This window comes from Ornithorhynchus anatinus, chromosome 17 (assembly GCF_004115215.2).
Source record: "Ornithorhynchus anatinus isolate Pmale09 chromosome 17, mOrnAna1.pri.v4, whole genome shotgun sequence".
NCBI lineage: Eukaryota > Metazoa > Chordata > Mammalia > Monotremata > Ornithorhynchidae > Ornithorhynchus > Ornithorhynchus anatinus.
This window is the reverse complement of record NC_041744.1, coordinates 37,297,061-37,309,226: the sequence shown is the minus strand read 5'-3', so window position 1 is coordinate 37,309,226 and position 12,166 is coordinate 37,297,061.

The following is a 12,166-nucleotide window of genomic DNA, read 5'->3' as shown; positions in this document are numbered from 1 at the left end:
ATTCACTCACATTTACTGAGCGCTTACTGTGTGCAGAGCACTGTACTCTTCATTCATTCATTCATTCATTCATTCATTCATTCATTCATTCATTCATTCATTCATTCATTCATTCATTCATTCATTCATTCATAGTTACTGAGCGCTTGCTGTGTGCAGAGCACTGTACTCTTCATTCATTCATTCATTCATTCATTCATTCATTCATTCATTCATTCATTCATTCATTCATCCCTTTCATTCATAGTTACTGAGCGCTTGCTGTGTGCAGAGCACTGTACTCTTCATTCATTCATTCATTCATTCATTCATTCATTCATTCATTCATTCATTCATCCCTTTCATTCGTAGTTACTGAGCGCTTGCTGTGTGCAGAGCACTGTACTCTTCATTCATTCATTCATTCATTCATTCATTCATTCATTCATTCATTCATTCATTCATTCGTAGTTACTGACACTTACTGCGTGCAGAGCACTGTACTCTTCATTCATTTCATTCATAGTTACTGAGCGCTTACTGTGTGCAGAGCGCTGTACTCGTCATTCATTCATTCATTCATTCATTCATTCATTTCATTCGTAGTTATTGAGCGCTTACTGTGTGCAGAGCGCTGTACGCTTCATTCATTCATTCATTCATTGTTATGGAGCGCTTACTGTATGCAGAACACTGTACTCGTCATTTATTCATTCATTCATTTCATTCGTAGTTACTGAGCACTTACTGTGTGCAGAGCACTGTACTCTTCATTAATTTCATTCATAGTTTCTGAGCGTTTACTGTGTGCAGAGCACTCTACTCATCATTCATTCATTCATTCATTTCATTCGTAGTTATTGAGCGCTTACTGTGTGCAGAGCACTGTACTCTTCATTCATTCATCCATTCATAGTTACTGAGCACTTACTGTGTGCAGAGCACTGTACTCATTCATTCATTCATATTTACTGAGCGCTTACTGTGTGCAGAGCATTGTACTCAATCATTCATTCATTCAATGGTATTGATTGAGCGCTTACAGTGTGCAGAGCACTGGACTCAGCACCTGGAAAGTACAGTTTGGCCACGCAGAGAGACCATCCCTGCCCCAACCCGCTCCCCCAGCTTCCCGCTCGCAACGAGGGGCAAAGGAAGCAGCGGGGTCTAGTGAGAAGAGAACGGGCTTGGGAGTCAGAGGTCGTGGGTTCTAATCCCGCCTCCTCCACCGGGTAGGGATTGTCTCTGTTGCCGAATTGTTCTTTCCAAGCGTCTAGTACAGTGCTCTGCATACAGAAAGCGCTCAATAAATACGATTGAATGAATGAATGAGTCCGCTCTGTGACTCTGGGCAAGTCACTTAACTTTTCTGTGCCTCAGTTTCCTCACCCAAAAAAGGGGGATTAAGACTGTGACAACCCGATTACCTTGTATCTTCCTCAGCGCTTAGAGCAGCCCTTACTGCACACAGTAAGCGCACAATAAATGCGATTGAATGAATGAATGAACTTATCGGCTCTGTGACTTTGGGCAAGTCACTTGACTTCTCTGTGCCTCGGTTCCCTCATCCGTAAAATGGGGACGAAGACTATCAGCCCCATCCGGGCCAACCTGATTACTTTTCTGTTCTACCCAGCGCTCGGAACAGTGCTTGCCACATAGTAAGCGCTTTAACAAATACCGTCGTGCATAATTATAAGCGCTTAGTACCAGTGCTCTGCCACCCAGTAAGCACTCAATAAATACGATTGAATGAAGCCCGCTCCTCCCCAGGGCGGTCGGGAGGGCTGCTTTTAGCGCTGGCCAGGAGGGCCGGCGGAGAGGACGCTTCAGAGCCAAAGACAGGCCCGGACCCCAGACCACCAAACCCCGAACCCACCTGCCCGGAATAATCGGTAGTGATTAGCAAAATGTGCATTTTGATCATTGCGCTGGGTAAACCACTGCCAGGGTTTGTTTAGAAATGTAAGGAAATTGGTTGCCTACCCTGCGACCCTGGGCAAGTCACTTAATTTCACTTCATTTCCTCTGGGCCTCAATCCTGCGGTCTCAACAGGCACCGTGGGCTAAGCGCTTGTGCCAACATGTTATAATAAAATAAGGCTCGCTGTCCACAAGGAACTTTCAGGCTAGAGGTGAGTCCTCAGCTAAAGAATGGTGATGCACTACTTTTCTTCCCCTGCCTTAGACAGTGAGCCCCGTGTTGGACCGGGGCTGTCCGACGTGTTCATTTTGTATTTTTTATGGTCTGTGTTAAGCGACTTACTATGTGGGGTCACAGTCCCAATCCCATTTTACAGATGAGGTAACTGAGGCCCGAGAAGTGACTTGGCCAGGGTCACCCAGCGGACAAGTGGCGGAGCTGGATTAAAAACCCAGATGCTTTCCGACTCTCAGACCCCGCGCTCTTTCCTCTACGACATCAAGCGCTGAGCAGAGTGTTTGGCACACAACAAGAGCTTAATCGACTTACTGAATGCTTACTGTGGCAGAGAAATAAATAACAATAATTGTATTTGTTAAGCGCTGGGATAGACACAAGGAAACTGAGGTCGGACACAGTCCCCCGGTCCCACACTGAGCTCACAGTGTCCTAAATGCTTGAAGGGCTTGATGCGCTCATTATTTTACTTATCATTTTTCACCCCCTCACCAGGCTGAGGATGAGTGGAGGCGACCTTGTGTCTCCAGAGGATAATGCGGAGCTGAAGGTCAACGCCTTTCACCTTGCATCAGATGCAATCAGCCTGGCACCTGGCTACACACGGAAGAAGAGCCAGCTCCGACTCCTGGGTTCAAGGTACCTGGAGCGGGGAGAAGCAGGGAGTGCCAGGGTGGCACAGTGGAATGCCTTGTAAGCCTGGCTCTCTTTCCCCTGTCCCACCATCCTCCCTCTCCCCCCATTTCCCGGCAGCCTTGTGTTTCCCCTTTGCTCCCCCAAATCTGCCTCCTGCCCCCCAGCCCTGGGTCCCCCACGATCCACCTTCTTGCCCTGCACCACCTTGGGCTTCCTTTTTCTTTTTAAACCTCTGGACTGGAAGCTCCTTGTGGGCAGGGAAATGGGTCTATCAACTCTATTATACTCTACCAAGAGCTTAGTCCAGTGCACCCAGTAAGTGCTCGATAAAAATAATAATCATATTTGTTAAGCATTAAGCGCTCAATAATAATAATCATCATATTTGTTAAGCGCTTACTCTGTGCCAGGCACCGTACTAAGCACTGGGGTGGATACAAACTGAGCAGGTTGCACACAGTCCCTGTCCCGCAATGGACGGCAGTGTCAAACTGCCATTCTACAGATGAGGGAACTGAGGCCCAGGGAAGTGAATTGACTTACCCAAGGTCATACAGCAGACAGGTGACGGAGCAGGGATTAGAACCCGTGACCTTCTGACTCCCAGGCCCGTGCTCTAGCCACTGTACCGTACCGCTTCTCACAAATACCACTGATTTGGTTTCTGGCTTGCAGCCTCCAGGGCTGCCCTGATAAAATCTCTAGGACTGGGCCTCCCTGGGACAGGGAGTGTTTGGGGTGTAGGGGGGAGGGTGGGAGGGAGGAGTTGGGGGAGTAGGGATGGGAAGGGGGAATTGGATTCAGAAGGGAAGGAGCTGTTCAAGGGAATTTCGGGAACACGGGGAAGGAGAAGGAAGAGATCTTGAGCAAGTCACTTCACTTCTCAGTGCCTCAGTTTCCTCACCTGTTAAATGATGATTGAATGGTTCTCCACCGTGCCACTGCCACCGTGAGCCCCACGCGGGATGGGGCTTTTCCAGCTGGGTTATCTTGTACCTACCCAGAACTTAGTACAGTGTTCAGTGCATAGTAAGCACTTAACAAATACCCCGGTTTATTGTTACTGGAGGAAGTTTGAAGAAGAGCTGGGGGATGAGGAGAAGAAGAGGTTGGGGTGCGGGGGGGAAAGCGAGGGGTGGGGGCGAGGGCGGTGCCCAACGAGGGTGACCAGCCAGACTGCTAGGGACTGTTTCTATCGCATTGATGTAAAAGCACTTAGGTACATATCTTTAAATGATATATTATAAATTATTTATTCATTCGATGGTCTTTATTGAGTGCTTACCGTGTGCAGAGCTCTGTACTAAGCTCTCGGGGGAGTACGATTCAACAATAAAGACACATTCCCTGTCCGTAATGAGCTGGCAGTCTAGAGATGGGGAGAGAGGCACTAATATAAATAAATGAATGAGAGATATGTGCAGAAGTGCTGCGGGCTGGGAGAGGGGAAGACTAAGGGGAGCGAGTCAGGGCGATGCAGAAGGGGAGTGGGAGAAGAGAAAGGCCGGCTTAGGGAAGGCCTCCTGGAAGAGATGTGCCTTCATTAAGGTTTGTAGGAGGGAGAGTAATTGCCTGTGGATCTGAGGAGGGAGGGCGTTGCAGGACAGAGACAGGACGTGGGCCGGGGTGGGCAGCGAGATAGGTGAGGTCGAGGCACGGCCATCTCCCTCTTTAGACTGTAAGCTCGTTGGGGGCAGGGATCGTGTCTGCTAACTCTATTGTATCGAACTCTCCGAGCGCTTAGAACAGTGCTCTGCTCATAGGCGCTCAATAAAAATCACTGATAAAAGCCGGTAAGGCCAGGACTATTCCCTGGCCACGTTGCCGGGAAGGGGGAAATTCCTCCGTTCCCAAAAGGTACCGCGGCCTTACTCCCTCCGGCTACCACTGTTTATAAAAGGATTGGTGCTTGTGCCTGTCTTCTCCATCAGATTGCAAACTCCCTGTTTTCTGCCTCTGTGGTCCTTTCTCAAGTGGCTTAACGCAGTGTCTAGCGGTAAGGAGATTCCTCAGTAGATGCCTCTGGACTGGGTGGAGAAAATAGGAGCTAAAGGCCGGGGAGAGTGGGCGGTGATCAGACACCACCCTCCCGCCGTTCCCCACCCCTACTCCACTCCCACAAGCCCGGGGACACTGACTTGGTACACTGAGCAGGGCACGGTGTACTATTGAGAGAGAGACAGCTCAAGTCACTTTTTTATGGGTATTTGTTTAAACGCTTATTATATGCCAGGCACTGTCCTAAGCGCTGAGGTAGATAGAAGCTAATCAGGTTGGACACAGTCCATCTCCCACATGAGACTCACGGTCTTCATCCCCACTCTACAGATGAGGTGGAGGAGGCCCAGAAAAGCGAAGTGTCTCTCCCAAGTTCTCACAGCAGACAAGTGGCAGAGCTTGGATTAGAACCCAGGTCCTTCTGACTCCCAGGACTCTAATAATAATAATCGTATTTATTAAGCACTTACTCTGTGCCAAGCTCCGTTCTAAGTGCTGGGGTAGATCCAAAGCAACTGGGTTGGGCACAGTTCCTATCCCGTGTGGAGCTCACAGTCTTCATCCTCATTTTACAGATGAAGTAACTGAGGCCCAGAGAAGTGGAGTGACTTCCCCACGGTCACACAGCAGTCAAGTAGCGGAGCCGGCATTAGAATCCATGATTTTTTGACTCTCAGGCCCGTGTTTTATCGGGCTGGACGCAGTCCATGGACTCACTCACAGTCTTAATCCCTATTAACCCTCTTTTCCTTCTGCTCCTCCTCCCCTCCCATCCCCCCTTCTCCCGCCCTCTGCTCTTCCCCCTTCCCCTCCCTCAGCACCGTGCATATTTGTATATACAATTTATACTCTATTTATTTTATTAATGACTGCATATATATCTATGATTCTATTTATCTTGATGATGTCTGCGCCAGATCACTCGTTTTGTTCTGTTTCGCTTTGCTGTCTCCCCCTTTCAGACTGTGAGCCCGTCATTGGGCTGGGATCGTCTCTATCTGTCGCCGAATCGTACATTTCCAAGCCCTCAGTACAGTGTCCTGCACGTAGTCAGCGCTCAATAAATACTGTTGAGTGAATTTTAAATGAGGTAACTGAGGCACAGAGAGGTGAAGTGACTTGCCCAGGGTCACACAACAGACAAGTGACATAGCTGGGATTAGAACCCAGTCCTTGTATTCCTAGGCCCGGCCTCTATCCACTAAGCCACACTGAAAGGAGTTTTAGCAGCCCCAAATCCCTCCCTTCCAGGCGGGTTTCCCGCCTGTGGAAGTCAGACGGAGCCGGGCACACGGAGTCTCCGCCTTGACTGTGAGCCCCGTGTGGGACCGAAACTATGTCCAACCTGATTAACTTGTATCTCCCCCAGTGCCTAGAACAGTGCTTAACACATAGTAAGTGTTTAATGTAAACAGCAAGGCGTTGAGTAGAACGAGCACGGGCTTGGGAGTCAGAGGATGTGGGTTCTTAATCCCGGCTCTGCCACTCGTCTACTGTGTGACCTTGGGTAAGTCGGCTTAACTTCTCGTGTGCCTCAGTTACCTCACGTGTAAAATGGGGATTAAGACTATGAGCCCCATGTGGGACAACCTGATTCCCTTGTTTCTACCCCAGTGCTGTAGAACAGTGCTTGGCACATAGTAAGTGCTTAACAAATACCATAATTACCATTAATAATCATAATGATAATAATGAGAATCATCTGATTCAGGTGTCAGATTGATTGCGGCAGGCAGCCACCACCTGCAGATAGGCGCAATCGATGCAATCCCTGGGTATTTCATTGAGCGTTCACTGTGTGCGGCAGCACTGTACTGGAGCGCTTGCGTGAGAGTACCATACGATGGGAGTCGGTCAACTCGCCCCGCTCCCATTCATTCATTCAATAGTATTATTGAGCGCTTACTATGTGCAGAGCACTTACTAAGCGCTTGCGATAACTAGTCGGCAACAGATAGAGACGGTCCCTGCCGTCTGACGGGCTTAGTCTGATCGGGGGAGACGGACAGACAAGAACGATGGCAATAAACAGAGTCGAGGGGAAGAACATCTCGTAAAACAATGGCAACTAAAATAGAATCAAGGCGATGTACAATTCATTAACAAAATAAATAGGGGTAATGGAAATATATACACAACCAGCTTCCCAGTCTAGAGAAGACACAGGGGCCTGGGAGTTGAGGAGACCCGGATTCTAACCCCTGCTCTGCCCCCTAGCCTGCTGTGTGACTTTGGGGCAAGTCAGCAGACGTCTCTGGGGCCTCAGTTTCCTCTTCCAGAAAATGGGGCGGGAAATAGCTACCTTTCCCATCCACGAGGCTGTGCTGCTTCTCACGCTGTTGAGCAGGACGGCACGGAAACTTTCCTGCCCCTTGTCACTGCTCAATCCCGGGGTTGGGGCTGGGGCATGGAAGGGTGTCACACTTTGCTGGATAGGGAGGGCATCCTCCACCCCATATCGGTCTGGGGTTTTGGACTGGGTCTCTCCCCCGGGCTGGAGCCTGGTGGCATCTGCCACTTGTCAGCTGTGTGACTGTGGGCAAGTCACTTAACTTCTCTGTGCCTCAGTTACCTCATCTGTAAAATGGGGATTAACTGTGAGCCTCATATGAGACAACTTTTCATTCAATAGTATTTATTGAGTGCTTACTATGTGCAGAGCACTGTACTAAGCGCTTGGAATGAACAAGTCGGCAACAGATAGAGACGGTCCCTGCCGTCTGACGGGCTCACGGTCTAATCGGAGGAGACAGGCAGACGAGAACGATGGCAATAAATAGAGTCGAGGGGAAGAACATCTCGTAAAAACCGATGGCGACTAACTAGAATCGAGGCGATGTACATTTCATTAACAAAATAAATAGGGTAATGAAAATATATACAGTCGAGCGGACGAGTACGGTGCTGAGGGATGGGAAGGGAGAGGGAGGAGTAGAGGGAAATGGGGGAAAAGAGGATTTAGCTGCGGAGAGGTGAAGGGGGGGTGGTAGAGGGAGTAGAGGGAGAAGGGAGCTCAGTCTGGGAAGGCCTCTTGGAGGAGGTGAGCTTTAAGTAGGGTTTTGAAGAGGGGAAGAGAATCAGTTTGGCGGAGGTGAGGAGGGAGGGGCGTTCCGGGACCGCGGGAGGATGTGGCCCGGGGTCGACGGCGGATGGGCGAGACCGAGGGACGGCGAGGAGGTGGCGCGGAGGAGCGGAGCGTGCGGGGTGGGGTAGAAAGAGAGAGGGAGGAGAGGTAGGAAGGGGCGAGGTGATGGAGAGCCTCGAAGCCTAGAGTGAGGAGTTTTTGTTTGGAGCGGAGGTCGATAGGCAACCACTGGAGGTGTTTAAGAAGGGAGTGACACGCCCAGATGGTTTCTGCAGGAAGATGAGCCGGGCAGCGGAGTGAAGAATAGACCGGAGCGGGGCGAGAGAGGAGGAAGGGAGATCAGAGAGAAGGCCGACACAGTAGTCTAGCCGGGATATAACGAGAGCCCGTAGCAGTAAGGTAGCGGTTTGGGTGGAGAGGAAAGGGCGGATCTTGGCGATATTGTAAAGGTGAAACCGGCAGGTCTCGATAACGGATAGGAAGTGTGGGGTGAACGAGATAGACGAGTCAAAGATGACACCGAGATCGCGGGCCCGAGAGACGGGAAGGATGGTCGTGCCATCCACGGTGATAGGGAAGTCTGGGAGAGGACCGGGCTCGGGAGGGAAGATGAGGAGCTCAGTCTTGCTCATGTTGAGTTTTAGGTGGCGGGCCTACATCCAGGTGGAGACATCCTGGAGGCAGGAGGAGATGCGAGCTTGAAGCTCGCAGAAGCACCATGGTATCTCCCCCAGCGCTTAGAACAGTGCTCTGCACATAGTAAGCGCTTAACAAATACCAACATTATTATTATTATTATCTGGGACTGGGCCAGGACACCGAGGAGCGAAGCTCTGTGGGGGTTAGTTGGGTCTTTTCTGAAGCTCCGTACTCTGCCTCAATCTTCCCAACCCAGCCCAGCCCGGTCCAGAGGGCCAGGGCCATGGAGGTGTTGGGGGTCAGTCTTCCAGTTCTGGGGTTCTCAGCCAAACACTCAGTACAGTGCTCTGCACACAAGAGGCACTCAGTAAGTGCCACTGATTGACGAGTGATTACTGATTCCCAACTTGGGGGGTGAAATCACGGCTTCTCCCTCCGCTATCTGGGCCCAGCCTTGCTCACCTGTTGAGAATTTCAATCAACAATCAATCAATGGTATTCATTGAGTACTTACACTGCCCGGAGCTCTGTACCAGGTGCTTGAGAAAGAAGGACACGGCAGAATTAGTAAATGCGATCCTTGCCCACAGGAAGCTTCCAGTCAAGAAATATTAAAATAGATTAAGGGTAGGGGGAATAGTAGAGAAGGAGAATATTCTCCTAAGTGCTGCGGAGCCGAGGCGAGAAGCAGAGTGCTTAAGAGGTACACGGCCGAGCGCGTAATCGACCCAGAGGGGAGGGCGGGTAGGGGACGACAAAGGGCTCAGTCAGGGAAGGCCTCTTGGAGGAGGTGGGATTTTAGGAGGGTTTTGAAGGAGGGGAGAGCTGCAGAATGTTGGATCTGAAGGGCGTGGGAGTTCCAGGTCCAAGAGAGGACGTGGGCGTGGGGGTCACTGGCAAAAAAGACGCGATTGAGGTTCAAAGGAGTCTCCAACGAGACTAGCCCTGGGCTGGAAAGCACTGAGTTTCCTCAAGGACTGGTCTTTTGGTGACCCAGTGGCCCTGTGAAACCACTACCCAGCCCCATTCCCGCTTGCTGTCTCTAAAGGCTCCCCCCTCCATGGGACTGGGAGTGGAGTGATCTGAGTCGGAGTCACAGATCTGCCATTTGTCTGCTGTGCGACCTTGGTCAAGTCACTTAATCAATTCGTGGCATTTATTGAGTGCTGTCTGTACCAGTTTTCTCATCTATAAAGAGGGGATAAGATGCCTATTCTGCCTCCCTCTTAGAGGGTGAGCCCTGTGTGGGAAAGGGACTCTGTCCAACCTGTTTACCTTGTTTAGTGCTTAGCACATTATTATGATTATATTTGTAAAGTGCTTATTATTATATAATAAGCTGCACACAATGTGGGGCATGCCCATGATGAGAACAAGCGATTTCCAAGACTTTACAAGAGGGGAAGGGGATGCTTAGTGGGATCTGCCGAGGAGGGCCTTTTCTTATCAGCCCCTGAAGCCTGGAGATTGCAAGAGGGACAACCAGCATGGCCTAGTGGAGAGTGAAGAGGCCTAGAAGTCAGAGGACCTGGGTTCTAATCCCGGCTCCGCCAGGGGTCTGCTGGGTGACCTTGCGCAAGTCACTTCACTGTATCCGATTTGTTTGTATTTACCTAAGACCTTAGTAAAGTGCACATAGTAAGCACTTAACAAATGCCATTATTACTATTGTTCTTATTGTTATCTCTGCCTCAGTTCCTTCATCTGCCAAAATGGGGATTCATATTTGTTCTCCCTCCCAGACTGTGAAACCCAAGTGGGACCCGATTATCTTGTATCTACCCTGGTGCTTAATACACTGCTTGGCACATAGCAAGCACTCAACAAATTCCATTATTATTATTATGATTATTAAAGTTTGGGTTTCCCTTCCCGAGTTGGCCAGTAGTTCAGCATTATAAACCAGCACCTTTTTGGTTTCCTTGTGCATCTGCTGATCAAACTCCTCCATTCTTGCACTGTGAACCTTCTAGGGACCAGGGAGCATATCTAATTATTATTATGGTATTTTGTTAAACGCTTACTCGTCAGGGACTTTTCTAAGCGCTGTACTTTTTTCCCAGGGCTTCCATATATTTTTTTCCCGGTACTTAGTGCAGGGCTTTGCACACGGTAGGCACTGAGTAGATCCTACCAAGCAGGAGAAATCTGGCCTTGTGCGGCTGGGCCTCCTGCCTGGTTTCATCCATTCATTCAATCGTATTTATTAAGCGCTTACTGTGTGCAGAGCACTGTTCTAAGCTCTTGGGAACGTACAGTACCATAAAGAGTGACAATCCCTGCCCACATTGAGCTCAGAGTCTAGTGGGGGGTGGGGGGAGAGAGATATTAATACAAAAAATAGACATCAGTACAAATAAATAAAATGACAGATAGCTAAGGGCTGTGGGGCCGGGAGAGGGGGAAAGAGCAAAGGGAGCAAGTCAGGGTGACGGAGAAGGGAGTGGGAGATGAGGAAAAGAGGGGCTTAGTCCGGGAAGGCCTCTTGGAGGAGACGGGCCTTCAATAAGGCTTTGAAACGGGGGGAGTTTATTGTCTGGCGGATTTGAGGAGGGAGGGCGTTCCAGGCCGGAGGCAGGACGTGGGCCAGGGGTCGGTGGCGAGACAGGCGAGATGGAGGCACAGGGAGAAGGTTAGCACCAGAGGAGCAAAGTGTGCGGGCTGGGTTGTAGAAGGAGAGAAGCGAGGTGAGGCAGGAGGGGTAAGGTGACGGAGTGCATCAAAGCCAATGGTGAGCGGTTTTTGTTTGGCACGAAGGTGGATAGGCAACTACTGGAGATTTTTGAGGAGGAGGGTGATACGGGCAGCGGAATGAAGTATGAACTGGAGTGGGGAGAGGTTGGGAGGTCAGCAAGGAGGCTGACGCAGTAATCCAGGAGGGATAGGATGAGCGACTGTAATAACGCGGTAGCGGTTTGGATGGAGAGGAAAAGGCGGATTTTAGCCACGTTGCATTCGGCCCTGGGCGACTTCACGTCCGGGGGTTTCCCGTTCAGCGGCAGGAGCCTCAGTCCCCTGCAGCTCCCACGGCGGAGTTCCGCGGTGCGTGGGCGGTGCCCGCGTTCCCCCGTAACTGGGAGGTGAAGGCCTCGGAGGGTCCGGAGCGATGGAGGTGGGCGAGGTCCTCCTGGAGATCCCCTCTACGTCCGGCGGGACTTCCGCAAAATGGCACGTGTGACAACATCGTGTTAGGCTCCGTGGCCGGTGGCACGCGAGCGACCTAACCGGCGACAACCTGGCCAGCATTTCTCAGTGCCGGTACTGGCCGCCCTATTCTTCACTTCAGCAAATCGTCCCCAGAAGTAATCCACCCTGCCCTGCTGGCCCAGATCCTCCATTCCTCTGGCTTTCCTGGCTTCTCTCCCCACCGGAAGGTTGGCCTTTCCCACGCTGTCTCCCGGTCTTTCCGATCCCCCATTGTTTTTGCTGCTGCCACCCCAGACCCCTCCGTGCCCCCTCCATGCCCCCTGGGGCCACAGAGGCAGGGGTCGAAGGCTGGGGGCCGGGGGGGGGAAGAGCAGCTGGCAATGGAGGCTGAGTAAGGGGGCTTTCCTGGCCTCTTTCCTCCCTCCCTCCCTTTCTTTCCCGGGCTTGGGAGTCAGAGGTCATAGGTTCGAATCCCGGCACTGCCACTTGTCAGCTGTGTGACTGTGGGCAAGTCACTTCGC